Here is an 18,990-nt window from a genome sequence, read left to right on the forward strand (position 1 = left end):
CGGTACCATGAAACAACATCTAATGACTATGCTGTTAATATTCTGTAAGTCCTACACAATTTGTACCTTGCTGTTAGGCTTCTGCAAGCCCATAATCGACAAGCTTCAAGGACTTTCAACTATTTCTCTCAAAATTCCTTGTTTTAATATTTATTCAGTCATAGGAGTGGTTCCAGCAACAGTCTCAAGTTTTAACATTGTATGATTGCCTTTTCGGAAATATTGTATTCGGTTTAATTGCTATTCGAAGAGGTTCTACACCTCGGATAAGTCCGATGCCCTTCCCTGAAAAATCCCATACTACAGGTTTTACAGTATGTCGTAGACCAGGAGTTAAACACTCTAACGCTCTTACAGGGTACAATTCAGCAGCTATTTCTCATGTGGCCATTTTAAATACAACATCTTCATCGTGTTTTTGGAATTCAACACCATCTGGTATACAGTAAATAGTGCAATTTAATTTGAACCAGCGATCATTTCCAAACAGATTTACAGGACTTGAGTCACACACAACAAACTGGTGATCTTCTTCAAATGAGCTTATTTTTACAGGAAATGCCTTCATAACAGGATTAGTTATTTGATTATTTGTGACACCTACAACTTGGATCTTCTTTCCCGAGAGGGGTAGGTCAGGGACTTCCACTGTTCTAACAGTAGAATGAGTAGCACCTGTGTTAATCAAAAGTGACAGCTGGTGGCCATTTACCTCTCCTTATATAAATAGACCCTCTAGTCTACCTCTAAGACTTCCCCTAGTACACAATCTTCCTCCTCCATCACTGTGAATTTTGTTGGAGTCAAAGCTCTTCTTCTCAAACATAGGGAATTGTTGGAATGGATTCTCATTTTAGAAAAAAATCTGGTTTGCTCTTGGTGCTTGATTCCTATTAAATCTAATGTTACCAACACTTTGTGGGGCCATTGGAGCTCATGGGAGCTGCAGCATAGGGACTTATGACTGATTTGGTGCTTGCATTCACTGAACTGGGACCTGAACTGGAACATTTTGCATTTGTGTTAGATTCACGCATTAAATTTGCCCATCACCGGTTACTTAGTTAGGATTCTGTCTACACTCCTTCTTTCAATGCACAAGCTTGGTACAATAATGACAAGGAGTCGACTTCTTCAATATTGCAATATCTACTCCTGAATTTGGATCAACTGAAACACCTCGACCTCTTCCCTGTGGAAACCAACTCCTCCTTGTGCCATTTGACTTCCATTCTGGAAACCAACACCTTACATTCCATTGACATTTCCTACATACGCCTCAATTAAAAAACACTTTTTGAGCCAACTTCGTCTGTGCGAGCATACATTTCTCTTTAAGCATTCTTTGCTTTGCGTCTTGTTCATCGCTACAGTACCTAGCATATTCAGGATCTAATTTAAAGGTTTAGTCTGCCAGCAAATCACATTCTGTTTTATGTGTATCTTAATCTCTAGTCGCAACCAAAGAATGAGCTGTGACACAAAACTCCCCATTTCTCTCTTTCGGGAATTTCTTATCCACTGTGCTGTTTGAACACTTGTAACAATCGTTCATAATAAGGGTGCACTGATTCTTTAGCTTCTTGAGTTGTTCTGTTCATTTTCAACCAATCAATGTCCCTTGGTGTTGCTCACTGGTTAGAGGCGGCAGACCCGTAAACAGGGAACGGCCTGGGACCAGGGTTCAATTCCCGACGTGGCAGGGTCGTGGACCAAGGTCAAAAACGGACTCGATAATTCCTGCCTCGGTGACTACTCTAACCAGGGAACACACTCGGCAACTCTGGGCACTAAGCTTGCCTCATCTCTACAACGGCCCCCCACAGACGCCGGGTGTAACGATTGAAAGCAGCGCAAGAATCGCACGCGCCACTAACCTGAATCCTATGCCCAGCAGGAACGACTGGATGACTGTCCTCACAACCTCACACCGCACTTCACCCAACAATGGGACAATCACCGCTATTGGAGCGAGCACAGCCGGAGGTCGCAAGGGAGAATCTAGGGATGGATGAGGGGGTCTTCTAAGCTTCTCAGGACGAGATTCAGAGTCAGCGGCTTTACTGGGAAGACCTCCCTGAAGGTGGGTGAAAAGACGTAGAAAGGATAATGTACTTTTGCACTGACTTGAATATCCCCACCTCCCCAGTGTCCCGGGACTTACCACTGGTGTAAGTGAGCTTTCCGTGAATGAAGTCTGGTGATACTAGGAATACAGGAAAGTCTACTCCACAGTTGGCGAACAGTTAATGCACTTTCCACTCGAGCTCCTGTAATGGATACCTGAGGATGGAACTCTCCCCGGTACTAATTTAAACAAGTACTGAGTACAAGAAACCCAAAATACTCCTTTTGGGATGTACGTGGATCTGGGCTCAATGACGCCCGTAATACAGGAAACCAAAGTATAAACAAATCAGAAACATGTGCGAACCGCACTATACCTTATTCCAGGCGTTTGAATCAAGGACTGCAAACAAGAGAAACGGAAGAGAGCGAGCCCGCTCTCCTCACTTCTTTTCCCAACAAGCGCGGTTCTGTTATACTCACAGAGACGCGCTGGGAAGCTGATAGTTTGACCACGCAGGCACTTCGTCGTTGCGGCGGGTGTCTGCACAACTGACCACGCAGGCACTTCGTCGTCGCGGCGGGTGTCTGCACAACTGACCACGCAGGCACTTCGTCGTCGCGGCGCTTAACAAACAGGCTAGTCAAGAAACTCCAAGGCAGGGTCTCCAAATCCGGAAACAACATGGAACAAACCAGGAACAGGATTGACAAGCCCCGTTTTGTTCAAGGGGAGGAGCTTAAGTAAGTTCTTCCCATTGTGCAGCCTCCTGGCGCCGCTTGGCCTTCTGGGACTGGTAGTTTTTCTGCACACGTCTGAAAACGTAATGTCTGCGGCAACTTGCCGCTCTGCCAAGGGCGATCGCTACAGAACCCCCTCTCGAGGACTGCCGTCCCGGCGGTCGTCCCGGCTTTCCAGGGTAACTTTCATGGAAAAGCGCAACCAAATCAGGACAATGTAAGTGGTCCGCTGGTTCCCATGAGCGGTCTTCGGGACCGTAGCCTTTCCACTCGACCAAATACTGGACCCGACCCCGCACCACACGGGAATCCAGAACGGACTCCACTTCGTACTCCTCCTGCCCTTCCACTTCCACAGGACCAGGGCGCTCAGGCAACCGGACACTCGGGAGGCAAGGCCGTAGAAGTGAGACGTGAAAAACCGGATGTATGGATCAAGACACAGGCAGAGAGAGTTTCATGGCCACGGTATTGATCACCTCACAGATACCATATGGCCCTATGTATTTAGGTTTCAGTTTGTTTGCTCCTCGCAGATGTAAGTTACGAGTGGAAAGCCAGACTTTATCTCCTACCTTGTACACGGGCTCCTGGGTTCTTTTCATATCGGCATACGTCTTCTGGGAGTCCTGAGCCTTCTTCAGATTGTTCCGAGCCTCTAACAGTACGGCGCGGAGATGCGCATGGTGTTCCTGGATGGAGGGAACCAAGGAAACACCAGGCCACTCGAAAGGGAGCATATTCGGGTGGAATCCGTTCAAACAGAAAAAAGGAGAACATCCCAGAGTGGAATGCACAGCGTTATTGTACGCAAATTCTGCCAGCCATAACAAGGTGGTCCAGTTGGTTGTGTTCTGTAAGGTGAAACAGCGTAGGTATTGTTCCAGGGTTTGGTTTAACCGTTCTGTCTTACCATCCGTTTGTGGATGGTAGCTGGATGATAGGCGAGCGTCTATCTGGAGGATGGTACAGAGCGCCTTCCAGAAATGAGAGGTGAATTGCGTACCCCGGTCTGTTATCACCACATTCGGAAGTCCATGCAGACGCACAACGTTTTGCAAAAACACCTTCGCTAATTCGCCGGAGGTAGGCAGACCAGGTAGGGAGATGAAGTGGCCCATCTTGGTGAGATGATCTACCACCACCAAAATGACTGTTTGCTTCTCACAAGGAGGCATTTCTACAATAAAATCCATGGACACGGTATGCCAGGGTTTGGACGGAATGGGTAGAGGGCGCAACAATCCTGTCGGTTTAGCATGAGATGATTTACCTTGCGCACAAATCGCACAGTTTTTTATGTAGTCCTTCACATCAGTCCGGACGCTGGGCCACCAAAAGGACCGTTCCACCGTAGAGAGTGTCTTGTACACACCCATGTGTCCTCCCAGTACTGAGTCATGGGCCCATTTCATCACCTTGGTTTGCAACTCAATGAGGGGAACATATAGTGCATGGTGATGATACGCTAAATGATCCTTTTCACAGCGATGATCTGGCTCTTCAAGGACCCATGCGGGTACATCTAGGTCAGCGAGGGCGATTTTAACGTCCTCAAGAAAGTCGTCCGAGGTGATCAAAGCAATGGAGACCTCGATGTTCTCGACGCCCTGCAGTATTGAGGGTGATTCAACAGTTCTCCCTGTGTCATCCTCCCCCAACCGTGAGAGAGCATCCGCCTTACCATTCCGAGTTCCCGGTCTATATCTGATAACAAAGTCGAAATCGGAAAAGAAAAGGGTCCATCTCAATTGACGGGGGGTCAAGGCTTTCGCGGTTTTCAAAAACAGGAGATTGCGATGGTCCGTAATGATCTCCACGGTATGCACAGCTCCAAGGAGGTAATGCCTCCACTCCTCGCATGCTCTTTTAATAGCCAGTAGCTCCTTGTCCGTGATGGTATAGTTCATTTCACAAGGAGTGAGCTTCTTTGAATAAAACGCCACCGGATGAAGCTGTCCTGTAGTAGGGTGCCGTTGTGACAATATTCCGCCAAGAGCATATTGGGAGGCGTCCGTTTCGAGTATGAAAGGCAACTGGGGGTTCGGGTGTCGAAGGATGGGTGCTTGTGTAAATTTCACCTTGAGGGTTTGAAAGGCCTTTTCTGCTTCTTCTCCCCATTTGAATGATACATTCTTCCGCAAGAGAGACGTGATGGGATGAATGATCTTGGAGAAGTCCTGGACAAAGCGCCTATAATAATTGGCGAAACCAAGAAAACTCTGAACGGATTTGATAGTCTGCGGCGTCTTCCAGGAGAGTATGGCCTCAACCTTTCTCATGTCCATCCTAAATCCTTGGGCATCGATCACATAACCCAGAAACGCCACTTGTTTGACGTGAAAAAGACATTTTTCAAGCTTGGCGTACAATGAGTTTCGTTGCAGTCTCTCCAACACCTCCTTGACGTGCGTAATGTGCTCTGAGAGGGAGGCAGAGTACACCAGAATGTCGTCAATATAGACGATACAGAAAGACTCCAAACACCCCCGCAACACCTCATCCATAAAAAACTGGAAGGCGGCGGGGGCGTTGCACAGTCCAAACGGCATCACCCGATACTCATAGAGGCCGAATTTGGTTCTGAAGGCCGTTTTCCACTCGTCCCCTGTCTTTACTCGCACGAGATGGTAGGCCCCTCGAAGATCTAGTTTGGTGAAGTACCTCGCCCCTTTGAGTTGGTCCATAAGCACGGGTATCAAGGGCAATGGGTACCGGTTTTTTACCGTCACCCGGTTGATGGCTCGGTAATCAATGCATGGACGCAATTCCTCACAGTCCTTCTTGGGGATGAAAAACATAGGCGACGATACAGGGGACGTGGAGTGTCTAATGAACCCGGTGGCCAAATTGTCATCAATATAGGTTCGTAGATACTGTGTCTCCTTTTCGGTTAGGGCATACACTCTGCTGCAGGGGAGATCCGCACCTGGAACAAGGTCCACACGGCAATCGTATGTCCTATGTGGAGGCAGGTGAGTGGCTTTTTTCTTATCGAACAAAGAGGCGTATTCGTGGTATTCCGCCGGTAAAACCGTGGCACAGCAGAACCTGTCAACTGAGCAGGCCCCAGCCAAGCAAGAGGCAGGTGAGGGTTCCGGAACACTGTGGAGATGGTCTCTGTTCTGGCAATGTTCTTGGCAGTATTGGGATGTCATCCTTACTGTGCGGGTTGACCAGCAAACGGAAGGGTCATGTAAAGTAAGCCAAGGCATGCCTAAGAAGAGCCGGAATTGTGGGGCGTCTATGAGGTCGAATTGGATATATTCGTAGTGACGGGTTCCATATTCCATCAGCAAGGCCAGGGTATGTTGGGTCACTGGTCCTGATGACAAGTCAGTGCCGTCCACAGCTTTGACCATCTCGGGCGTTGTTTTCTGGTCACAGGGAATACCCATTCTTCTTGCATAAGCTTGATCGATATGGTTCCCTGTGGCCCCTGAATCCAACAGAGCGTCAACCAGGAAAGGTTTCTGATTTGCTACCTGCAGGGTTACGTTTATATTCATGTGCGCAACCGCAGGGTGAAGGGTGTTCGCGACGTAGGGGGAGACCGGGGGAGACTGGAGTCTTGAATCAGTGGTCTCTGTCTGATCCAAGACCATTAGTTTTCCGACGGCTCTTCCGTTCTCAGGGTGGCCTGGGTTCTGGGAAATACATTCCTTCCGGAAGTAGAAGCCCGAGCTCTACAATCGTTAACGAAATGCCCGCTTTTCCCACAGTACATGCATAGTTTGAGCCTTCTTCTCCGATCCCTTTCTTCTTTGGTAAGGGGGCCTCGTATTCCTCCTATTTGCATGGGTTCTGGCCCCTCTTGGGGCTTGGTTTTTTCCTCACCCGCTTGTCGGGATCTAACCAGGGGATAGGAGAACCGAGAGTCCCCTCTGCTCCGATCACCTCTCCGCTCCATCAATCGATGATCCAGTTGGACTGTTAAATCAATAAGTTCTTCACATGTGGAGGGCAATTGCACCACCTGTGCTAAGACGTCCTTCAATTCCCCCCGAAGACCCTGATAGAATAGAGAGATTCTTTTCTGAGCCGGCCAGTCTGTTTCTACTATGAGTCGGTTGAAAGTCGTAATATAGGACAATAGATCCTGTGATCCTTGGCGTAAGGTCATTAACTCCCGGTCCAATGATAACATGTGGGACTTTCTGTCGAACAGTTTACGCATTTCGAGACAGAAATCGGCAAAATTATGTAATACGGGATCATTCCGTTCCAACAAAGGAATGGTCCAACCGGATGCGTTTCCTCCCATATATGACATAACGAAGGCTGTCTTAGATGATTCATCCTGAAAGATTTGAGGCTTGCAAAGGAAATGAAGGCGACATTGGTTTAGAAAGGTCTCAAATTTTTTGGGATCTCCGTAAAACCTTTCGGGAGGAGCCAGAGGTATGCCATGGGTCTGCAGTATATGTACTGTAGGGGTGGCGTCTGCGGACGTAGAAGGGGCTGCAAAGGTTCCTCCAGGTTGGAACGATGGAGGAGGGGGCAAGGTAGCAGGTCGTATCAAAGGTCTGACACTAGGCTCTTTTTGGGCAAGATCAGACATTTCTTTACGTAAGTCCGACATTTCCTTGTATAATGCTTGGTTTTCAGCACGAGATGTTTGAACCTCGCTTTGCAACTCCGAGAAGCTTTCCAACAAAGAGGTGAGTATGGTGTTTGTATCCATCGTCCAGGCTGGTTAGCGTTCTTGGGCTTGTCAATCTGTAACGATTGAAAGCAGCGCAAGAATCGCACGCGCCACTAACCTGAATCCTATGCCCAGCAGGAACGACTGGATGACTGTCCTCACAACCTCACACCGCACTTCACCCAACAATGGGACAATCACCGCTATTGGAGCGAGCACAGCCGGAGGTCGCAAGGGAGAATCTAGGGATGGATGAGGGGGTCTTCTAAGCTTCTCAGGACGAGATTCAGAGTCAGCGGCTTTACTGGGAAGACCTCCCTGAAGGTGGGTGAAAAGACGTAGAAAGGATAATGTACTTTTGCACTGACTTGAATATCCCCACCTCCCCAGTGTCCCGGGACTTACCACTGGTGTAAGTGAGCTTTCCGTGAATGAAGTCTGGTGTTACTAGGAATACAGGAAAGTCTACTCCACAGTTGGCGAAAAGTTAATGCACTTTCCACTCGAGCTCCTGTAATGGATACCTGAGGATGGAACTCTCCCCGGTACTAATTTAAACAAGTACTGAGTACAAGAAACCCAAAATACTCCTTTTGGGATGTACGTGGATCTGGGCTCAATGACGCCCGTAATACAGGAAACCAAAGTATAAACAAATCAGAAACATGTGCGAACCGCACTATACCTTATTCCAGGCGTTTGAATCAAGGACTGCAAACAAGAGAAACGGAAGAGAGCGAGCCCGCTCTCCTCACTTCTTTTCCCAACAAGCGCGGTTCTGTTATACTCACAGAGACGCGCTGGGAAGCTGATAGTTTGACCACGCAGGCACTTCGTCGTCGCGGCGGGTGTCTGCACAACTGACCACGCAGGCACTTCGTCGTCACGGCGGGTGTCTGCACAACTGACCACGCAGGCACTTCGTCGTCGCGGCGCTTAACAAACAGGCTAGTCAAGAAACTCCAAGGCAGTGTCTCCAAATCCGGAAACAACATGGAACAAACCAGGAACAGGATTGACAAGCCCCGTTTTGTTCAAGGGGAGGAGCTTAAGTAAGTTCTTCCCATTGTGCAGCCTCCTGGCGCCGCTTGGCCTTCTGGGACTGGTAGTTTTTCTGCACACGTCTGAAAACGTAATGTCTGCGGCAACTTGCCGCTCTGCCAAGGGCGATCGCTACACCGGGGATGCCTGGTTTCACCTTGGAGATACCCAGAAAGGGACCATCTCACAGGGAAAACCAGGACGGGTTCCCCAGCGGTCTTCAGCTCCAGGATACTCCATGGAGTCGCAGTGCGCTTTACAAGTACACCCACATTTACATTTACATTGCTGGTAGCTTTCCCCTCAAAAAGGTAATCACTTCATCGTACTTTATCATAACTAAAGGTGAGGGTACATGGAGCGCCTGGGGCTTCCCGTAGTGACCTTTTGAACAGCTATCTTGCATTCAGTCCATAAATCACTTAGTACCACAATGTCAAAATATTCAAATCCATCCACATAACCTTCAACATTTTCACAAAGCTTTCATCCTGTGTATACAGGATTCCCTCTTAGTTTAGGAAAGTTGTTCATAAATGTCACAAGATCAAAGCAACTCCGTGGCACATGAACATACCGCTCGACATAGGTAAAGTTAAAGCCTCGTCCGCATCTGGGGGTACTGGAGGCGGGTTACCATTTACCTTTGTAGTATCTGATTGTTTCTTTTTTCCTCCCCTGCTTCTTCGCCCATTTACTCTCTAATCTGTCCAAATTGCGTCACTGTAGAATGCACGTAAACAGTTCATCAATGTAGAACTTCATTCCTGAAGATCGCATGGTGACAACTGCCTCATCATCTATCTGTGCCCTAAAACCTTTATGCAAAGGAATACTCTTAGAGAGCTCTTCTTTATACTTCTCTGCCAATTCTGTCAACCTATCATGTGTAGTAGCTGCACGCCTTGTAATTTCCGTACTCCGATATTTCAGCTTATTTTCCTGGTATTGATTCATATATGAAATATCTAGACTTCCTCTAATCATTTCTTCCTACTCCACTTTCAATTTCGGTACATCTAAGGTTCTAGCTTTTTCTTGGCTTGTAAATGATCTCTCTTTATCTCCTGTTCCCATATTCTCAAGAGTTTTCTCAAACCATCAGGGCAGAAGTTCATTATCGAATGGTTCTGTTCCCCACTGGCAATTGGAGTTTTAAAAACAATTCTACGTCCTTCTCTTAAAGACTGAACATTCGGTGGTGGGGTCCAAGCAACAATTTGTGAGTTTTGCTGCATTGGGATAAATCCTGTCATGGCTACTCTTCCTTCAGCTCCTGGAACAACAGGATTCGGAGCAATGTTTATTGTTGCAGTTACAACAGGAATTGATAATGCCTTAGCCGATACAACTTGTGACACTGGTACAAGAACAGTCACAATAGAAGCTGTAACACCTGGAGCAATTACAGTAGTAGCTGCTTCAGCAGGTGCAGTACCAATCGCAAGAGTTGGAAGCGGTCCCCCAATTTGAATTACATTCAGGTCATCCGGGACGGTAGCCCCGTACCAATAGAGGTTGTAGCATTGTTACCAATAGAAGTTGTAGCATTTTTTTTGCACCTTTCGATGGAGCAACATATGGTGGTTACCTTGAGGACAACAGGGCATCTAAAATGTCATCCCCGGAATCACAATTAGTGTCTGCTTTTCTTGCAGTCTTCTCATCTTCTATTCCCTGCCTTCGATTCTTTATAGGCTTACCTGTTGTTCATTCAGGGTACAGTCTAGCACTCTCAACTACACATTTTCCCTATCTCTGCTGTTTCTCGTCCTATTTACGGACTGCTCTCCTTTCTTTATTCTGATATCCTTCTTTCTCTTTGGCATGAGCTGCATGCTACCAATAATTTAATCCTTTATATTGTGTGGGTCGGGTCTAGGAGGTGGTTTCATCTCATATAGGTTTACTTTTCAATTTTCAATAAACTTTAAATCAAAAATACCATATTGTTGAAATCTTAATTCTCTCTCTTTATTCGTGACCTTGTGCCATTGATGAAGCCACAAACATGTAAGGAGCCCTAAATTTGTCACCATATAATGACCTACCGTACCTTCCTGTGGATCCTCCTCGCCCTCACGGACAGGGACTGACATATCACCTCTCATTCGATCTATAAGGGCTTTAAAGCATTTCATGATTACAACAATTTAACAATAAATGAGTAAAACAAATTGATTCAACAATGTTCAATGTTTTTGTTAAATTCACAGTTCAGTACAAATCAATATAACTTCTAATCCCAAAACAGTCCTCTTCATAGACCTATCACAATTCGGCATCTGATATCCCACCAACCAATCCCAGCACCACACAGTGCACCAGTTGACCAATCCCAGCACAGAGCTTGCTGACACAATTCTCACAATCCTTTACAATTTTCTCATACACTAAATTTGGTAACTTTAAGCAAGCACAATAAGCAAATAACTCTTACCTGCTACACATAAGAATCCGAAGTAGTTCATTCACACAAGAAACAATCGTAAATAACACCTTTCAACATCTGCACACATACACAAAGATGAAGTCTCGACAGCGGGAAATCCCTCTGACTGATATAGTTTCCCCCTTGTGCAACAGGTTCACTAACACCGATCACTATTGGTACAAACACAACAATTAATTGCGGTCCCTAGCTCAATTGTGTGGTTGATGGTACTTCACGAGCCGGAACCGGAAACTTTAGCAGACAAGTAATACCACAATATCTATTATCTATCCCAGGATCCTGGACTACATCAAGTCCGATATGAACTTCAACTGCTCAATATGCAATTTCCACAACTTAACCATAGGCATTACTAAAAGGCAAGACATAACATAAGCTCAACATAGACAATTGTGATGTTCAACCCTATTGATACCCAGACCTCCATTACTGTAAACACCATTGGAACTGCTAATTACTTCAGTCATCAAGTTTGGGCTTTTGGACTTAAGGGACATGGGCAAATCTACATTTTGGCAAATATTTACATTCTAGCTCCATTACTTCTGTGACAATAACTGTCACTCTGCTACCACTTTACTGGAGTGGGGATTCTTGTATCTCAGTCTTTGGGTGTAATCATTAAATAATCCCCACTATTGGTCGTATGGACCTTTCTTCGTTGACAAGGAGAATTGAGAAAGAGCAATCATTTACATCACACACCATGAACAGTGAAGTTCATTTGGGGCCACACAAGAATTACTAGAGAGAGATGGTGTGAGTTAAAGTGTTTTGTTAGCAAATTATTTCAGCTTGAGTTGTTTAGTCAGTAAAGTATACATTTTTAGTCATCACCATTACGGATTCAAATAATCCATTAGTCGGTATTTCAGCACAAGATAGAATAACACATTAGTGAGTAATACAAATACAAGAAAGAAAATACAGCAAGTGTGTTCCATAAAAGAGTTCCCTAATCTAGATAATAGAGTTTAGGCATACGAATGGCAATTACTTCAATAAACAAAGAAAGGTGTCAGTTCAGAAATCCAAATGAAGAGTTCTGAGAGAATTGAAAGGCATACCCTAAAGCAGGCGTAAGGTTTTGACGCCCTGGCATCCTACAAGTGTTGCAGTGAAATCGCATAGATTTCATTGCAACACTTCTACAAGGCATTCTTGCAGGAGAACGCCCACCCTGCATACATATAATATTGCTGACACAGGTATAATGTTGCACAGGGCGTATACAATAACACCTATTAGGTTCCTTGTCCGGCTTTAGCAGTGTTACAATAAGTGCCTCCCTCAGAGATGGGGACAAGACCTATCTCATAAGCTTCAGTAAATACTTCTAGCAGCCTCAGAGCCAAAGACTAAACATACGTTTTATAAAACTCGCTAGGCAGCCCATCCAGCCTGGACGCTTTGCTGGATGGCAATGCCATTATAGCTTCCCTTACATCTTCTACTGCAAAAGACTGTGTTAAATAATAACGCTGACCCGTGGACAACCACCCCAGCGCTACATTCTCCATATAGCTAGCGATCTCACTATCACTCGCCATCGATCTGTCCCCATATAAATCTGAGAAGAAGTCAAGAAACACCTTACTTATATCAGGAGGGGTGAATTGCAAAATGGTATCACTGTCTAACATCTCGCCTTACATCTTCTGGACCTGTGTAGTAGTTCCTGTTCAGCATCCTGATTATATTCCGACACCAGGTCTCGAATTTGAGCTAACAGTATAGACGAGGGGCACTGCTCAACGCGGCGTTCTAGCGCACTTATCTCATCGCACAGGCCCTGTAACCTATTCCGGAGTGCCTTTAGTACACCTGCCTGTTCCCCAATACATTCACCCCTCATGGTCACATTAAAAGCCTCCCAAAGAGTGCATGCCTCATCTACAGACCCTTCCTTTTAGAGGAAAATATTTGTGATAGCATCACCAATTGTGGCCCAGAACACCGGGTCCAATAGAGACGACGGCTATAGCCGCCACTGTAACAGCGTTCTGGTAAGAGCCGGCACAGCCAGCTCGAGGAGCACGGGACCATGATCACACAACTTTTTGCCAGATGTTTAACTATCACAGTCCAAGGGGCCACTTCCTTAGAGACCAACCAATAATCCAGCCTGGACCATCACCCATGCACAGTGGACAGGAAAGTCCCCTCCCTCCCAGCAGGATTGCGGCTTCGCCAAATATCCATGATTTCCTTGGCCTCCATCAACTCAGCAAGCCCATGCGTGGCCTGCTTTCCCTGTCGCATCGAGTCAGCAGATGGATTCAGCCAAGGATCCATGTACACATTAAGGTCCCCACCCCATATCACTACGGAGGGGGGGAACAACACAATACGCCTCCAAATATTGTTATAGAAGGCTGGGTCATCCACATTTGGCCCATAGGTATTGACAAATAGAACAGTCATGCCACCCAGTTTGCCCTGCACCAGAAGCACCGGATCCTGCTCATACGCCTCAGTTTCAAGCAGAGTAAACAGTGCACCCCTTTTGACCACCACTAGCACACCCCTAGAATACAATGAATACGATGCTGCTGTTCACACAGTGAGCCCCCCACGTGTCTTCCTTCAGGAGACGCACTTGAGGTGTGCCTCCTGAAGGCATGCCACCTGAATATCATTCCTATCGAGAAAAGCTAGCACATTGCGGATCTTGTCAGGGTTGTTTAGACCGCGTAGATTCCATGTTATTAACTCAACCGTTTCACTCAGACATGTATTTAAAAATTATGACTTGCAAGACCCCACCTTACAGATCTCCGAAAGGGAGCACACATTTTTGATAATGTATTGCGTTTATATTGCACTGCACCTGCAACATTTCCCCCCTCACCCATCCAACCCCCCCACCCACTTCAGCACCCCTAACTTGCTAAAGACATCCCTTGGTAGAATGAACAAACCCACCGATTGGAAAACGCGTGAGGACAGTCAGCCTCCCACTGAACAGGGAGGCGGCAAAAAGTGTCCATTGTATCAGCATGACAGTCCAACTAGAGTCCAAAGCCCAAGGGACATCACGCAACCAATAACTCGACCGTGCCCATGCAACTGCCAGGAGATATGCCCCAGGCACCGAGGCGCACACATAGAATGTTACTAGAGTTGTTATCTCCTTCCAGAAAGTAATCCCCCGCAGACCTTATCCATCACCACAAAGAGCTGCAGCATACCTGTAGGAACCTGTCAGTAATATGCAGTCCTGGACATGTACTCACTGCTCCTCTTCGACAGGATCGCTTGCAGCATCTCTGCACCGCTTCTTCAGCAATTTAGCATGTTCCCTTGCCGCCTTGAGGTTACTGTAAATCTTGGCAAGTTCTTCCAACCCAATTCTCAGTCGGGTAGGGCAGAGCATAGCGTTCAGGAGGTTTTCAGCCGTCAACAGCTTTTTGATTGGTGCAAATTCCCTCCTCGCCGCCTGAACAGCAACGGTAAAATCCTGGAAGAAAGCCAGATCATTCCCCTGAGAAGTGATTGAACCTGTTTCATGTGCCATTCGGAGGATTGAGTCCCGAGCTCTACAATTGAGCAACCGTGCGAAGATGGGGCGCAGCGGTGCCCCAGGGCCCGGACGTGCAGCCAGCGAGCGGTTTGCATGGTCCACGATCAGCATGGCAGACAGATTTTCAGGCCCAAAAATGTCTTTAAGGAGCACCTCAACATAGATCTCCAGCCTCAAATGTTGGTCGAATCCGGCAGGCCAGTTATTCTCAAATTGTTCCACCTCGATCTGGACTCCAGGTCCTCATTCTTCGCCTGGATGACTGCCAGAACTTTCTCCATGTTCAGGGCTTTAGTGGACACATATTCATATTCAAAGTACTTTATTCGGTTTGCATTGCGAGAAACCATAAAAGTTACAAGTTACAAAGTACAATACAAACACATGATAAAAACGCAAAATATACGTTGCCTTTCATAAAAACAATACTGGTAATTTAACTTCAACGTTAACATGATGGGGGGGGGCATCATTTAAGGCCATTTAATAAGAATAAAAAGAGAGCCATAAAAACACTATGTCCAATTAAAAATCCAAACATTTTCTATATTTCATTGCACATTTCAGAAAACCGTCCACAAAGGGGATATAGTCAGGTTTTAATAATTGCAAATAGAAGAGGGCGGGACGTGCTTGCACGAAATTTGGCTTTTTTAAAATAAGTTTTAAATAAAAAGTCCTGGGCATTTCATAATATTTACAAAGGAACATAAAGTGAAGCAGATCCTGAGACTTGTTGTCGCAGCCACAGGATGCTAACACTTTCCCTTTGTGACTTCCCCTTGGTACTGCTAATAAAATATGAAAGAGATTCATTCTAAACCTTATAAGTAAGAATCGCTCGTATGCTGATATCGGCCATGATAAGTATATTTCCATGTCTAGGGAGGTTTTAAGCATCAAATCTAACCATACGCTAGGCTTCAGCAATTATTTCTCCTCTCTTTCCATTGTTTTAATTAAAGTAAAGGAGTGTTTTACGAGCACTACATCCTTTCTGGTAATACCTTCAGGTTTTAAAAATAAGTCCAAACGTCGCAACTCACTAAAACAGGTTTTTAAATATTTAATCCATGGGATTTTGATCATGTGGTCTAAGCTTAAAATTTCTCTCAAAAGGTTATGTGTAAGGCCAAGATGCTTATTAAGCCAACATTGTAGCCAAAAAGTCAGGGACGCAGGGCCAGGGTGTCACTTATATAGGGCATACCGGTTTCTTCATGTACGGACTGATTCGCTGTCCCCTTTGGGATGCTCAGTAGTTGCTTTAAAAAGTTGTTTTCTGTCACTTGGAGACCTTCGAGGCCAGAGTATCCCCATAAGTCATTCTCATAACTGGCTATAGATAAGCTTTTGGCTCGATAGATTTTTAGCATAGCTGCCACGGGTCGGTTACCCATTTTGGCGGCAAATCCAAATAACGCGGCATTTGCCCTGGTGACCTCACCCCTTTTTAGGGCTCGCACTGCGACGCAATCGCAAAGCGATTGCCGCTATGGAGCCCTATTGTAATCAGTTTGCTTTTCAAGGACTAACAAGACTTGGGACAAGAGACTGGCACGCGCACGCAGCCTGCCGGAATCGGATCAGGTCGCGCGCTCCGATTCCGGCAGGCTCCTCAGTCACCATGGATCACGCACACACACAGAGACACACACGAGCGCACACATACAGACACACACCACACCTCCCCAGCCCCCCCACACGAGCGCACACACACAGACAATCCCCGCCGCCGCCCCCACACACACGCATACAGAGACCCCACACACACACGCATACAGAGACCCCACCCCCCCAACTAACCCTACCTACTCACCGCATCGCCGGACTCTGCGGAGCCCCGCGTCACCAGCACTGCTTTGCTGTCCAGGCACTCCGTGGGCGCGGGCTTCCGAAGACAGAAGTCCCGCCCCACGGCAGGTTTCGTTAGGGCTCGCTGCGAACACACATTCAGACGCATGGCAAAGTCGGATTCCGACGAGCGCCTTTGGATTGGGTCACGCGCATCGGAATCCGACTCTGCCATGCGCCTTGGACTTGGGTCGCGCGCCTGAGCTTCAGCTGACGTCGCGCAGCTTGTGGTTCATTGGAAGCGCCTACACATTTGTTCAGATGCGGGCATTGAAAATCCTGGCCATCAGAGCAATTCAGGGACAGGTTGTACTGTTTCTCTTGTACATACAGCTCTAGAGAGCTGCGCAGTCCCATCGGGGAACTCCCATTTATGCAGACATTCACGGTATTGGTAAATCTCTGCTAGGTGCGCCATTTAGTGGTCATGTTATGTACTGCAGTTGGGGAACCACACCAAATGAATCTAACAGGTGCTATACAAGCGAGATCCAGCGGCTTCCCTGGGACTAAGGGAAATGTAGTACCAGTAAGAAAGATGAAGGAACTGAAGAGAAAGTCGATATTTTTGTCGGCCTTACATCGACCTTAATATGCTACTCCTTATTCACAATCGACCACGCGATGAAGGAATTTGCAAACGCTCCTTCAGAGACTACTGGCATGACAGCAGTCAGGTCTGTAAACTACAAATCCCAGCATGCCCGAAACGATCTGTTGCCGGTGCTGATTGGTTATTGCCACCCGTCAGTCAGCCATCTCAACAGCCAGGCCCGCCCCTTGGCTGGGCTCTGCTGTACTGCTGCACCTGGATGCTGAAACTAGAGGAGGAGGATTGGCTGCCCCTCTGCGCTGCACCCGCAACACCTGCAGTCAACATGAGGTACCTGCCGGGGAGAGCCTTGGCCGTTACAGCCACGTGACAGGGGTGGGCTGAAGCAGGGTAGCTAGGCGCTGGGCATTCTCTATGCTCAGGGGAGGTTAATTCCTAGCAAATGGGGAGACAACTGGACAGGACGGTGGTAAGAGAGGTCTGGAGTGGTGAGAGCAAGACTGAAGAAAACAATGGCCAGGGCTTGAGGACGGGAAGGACCGTATGAGGATGGTACGGGGTGAGGTGGAGTTTGAGGTGGGTGTTGAAGAATCGATCAGGAGAGATAGGGCATGAAAGATAGTGGACGATACATAGGCAGGGACAGGTGGAGTGGTGAGGAGAGGGTAGTGGGCAGCAGGCAACAGTTAAAATGTATATGAGGTAGAGCCGTATGGAAGAAAAAGACAAAACAAAAGCTGAGGGGAAGAAACGGGATTGAGTAAATTTATTTATTTATTTATTTATGTGCTTCTATAGCGCCTGACTAGATCCCCGAAAGGATATCTCTGCGCTTGTGATGGAACAAGTACATTTGACCCATACCTGATCATAAACAGAAATAGTAAATCATAAACTGATTAGTTGGAAGAGAAAAGGTGAGTCTTAAGGTTTTTACGAAAGGATAAATGGTTGGTAATGAGTTTCAGTTGAATGGGAAGGGAGTTCCAAAGGACAGGTCCTGTATGTGCCAAAGCACGACCTCCCTGGCGAGATTTTTTTATTTTTGGGACCTGTAGTAGGTGAAGATTACTCGATCGAAGTGATCGGCCTGGTACATAGGGTAAAAAAGCTTTAGTCAAATATTTGGGGCCCTTTCCTATCAGACACCTATGAATGGTACACAGAATTTTAAACTTCGTGCGTTGCCGCACTGGTAACCAGTGAAGTTTGGCTAGTAGGGGGCGGGAGGGAGTTCTAGATGGTACATTGAGAACTAACCTCGCCGCCGTATTTTGGACTACTTGTAGTTTGTTTAATTGGCCTTCATTAGTTGACAAAAGAAGGCCATTGCAGTAGTCCAATCTACTGATCACTAGTGCCTGGACTAAAGTTTTCCTGTGACCATCGGGTATATAGGGAAACACCCTTTTCAAAAGTCCGATGGCTCTGAAGCAGGTGCCTGCAACTTGGTTGACATGATGTTTAAAAGTCAAGGCTTGATCGAATAGCACCCCCAAGTTTTTGACAGTCTGCTTTGGGACGGGAACTGGTCCTAATTCTGTGGGCCACCACTCCCCAGACCATAGTGTTGCTGCCTCCCCGAACAATAAAACCTCTGTTTTGCCCACATTGCATTGTAGGCAATTCTCAGCCATCCAACATGACACAGCCCTCATGCCTTCTGCAAAAGATTTTTGCAGAGCAGGTGAGAAGGGGAACAGCAGCTGGGTGTCATCAGCGTAGGATATCGGGGTAAACCCAAATGGCCTCACTAAGTCGGCCAGGGGGGCCACATACACATTAAATAATGTGGGGCTAAGGCATGAGCCTTGTGGCACACCCCTGGTGAGCTCCCTAGAGATGGATTTATGGGAGCCCAGCCTGACTTCTTGAGAGCGGCAGGAAAGGAAGCTTTCTACCCAAGACAGGGCCGTTCCTCCCAACCCTACACCCCTCAGACGACCGAGAAGCACTTCATGAGACACCGTATCGAAAGCAGCAGACAGATCCAACAGCACCAGAATCATAGACCCCCCACTATCAAGTGTCAACCTGATGTTATTGGTCACTTCTAGTAGGGCCGATTCGGTGCTGTGGTTTGGCCTGAACCCAGATTGAGAGGGGTCCAG

Source organism: Lissotriton vulgaris, chromosome 6, assembly GCF_964263255.1.
Source record: "Lissotriton vulgaris chromosome 6, aLisVul1.2, whole genome shotgun sequence".
Lineage (NCBI taxonomy): Eukaryota > Metazoa > Chordata > Amphibia > Caudata > Salamandridae > Lissotriton > Lissotriton vulgaris.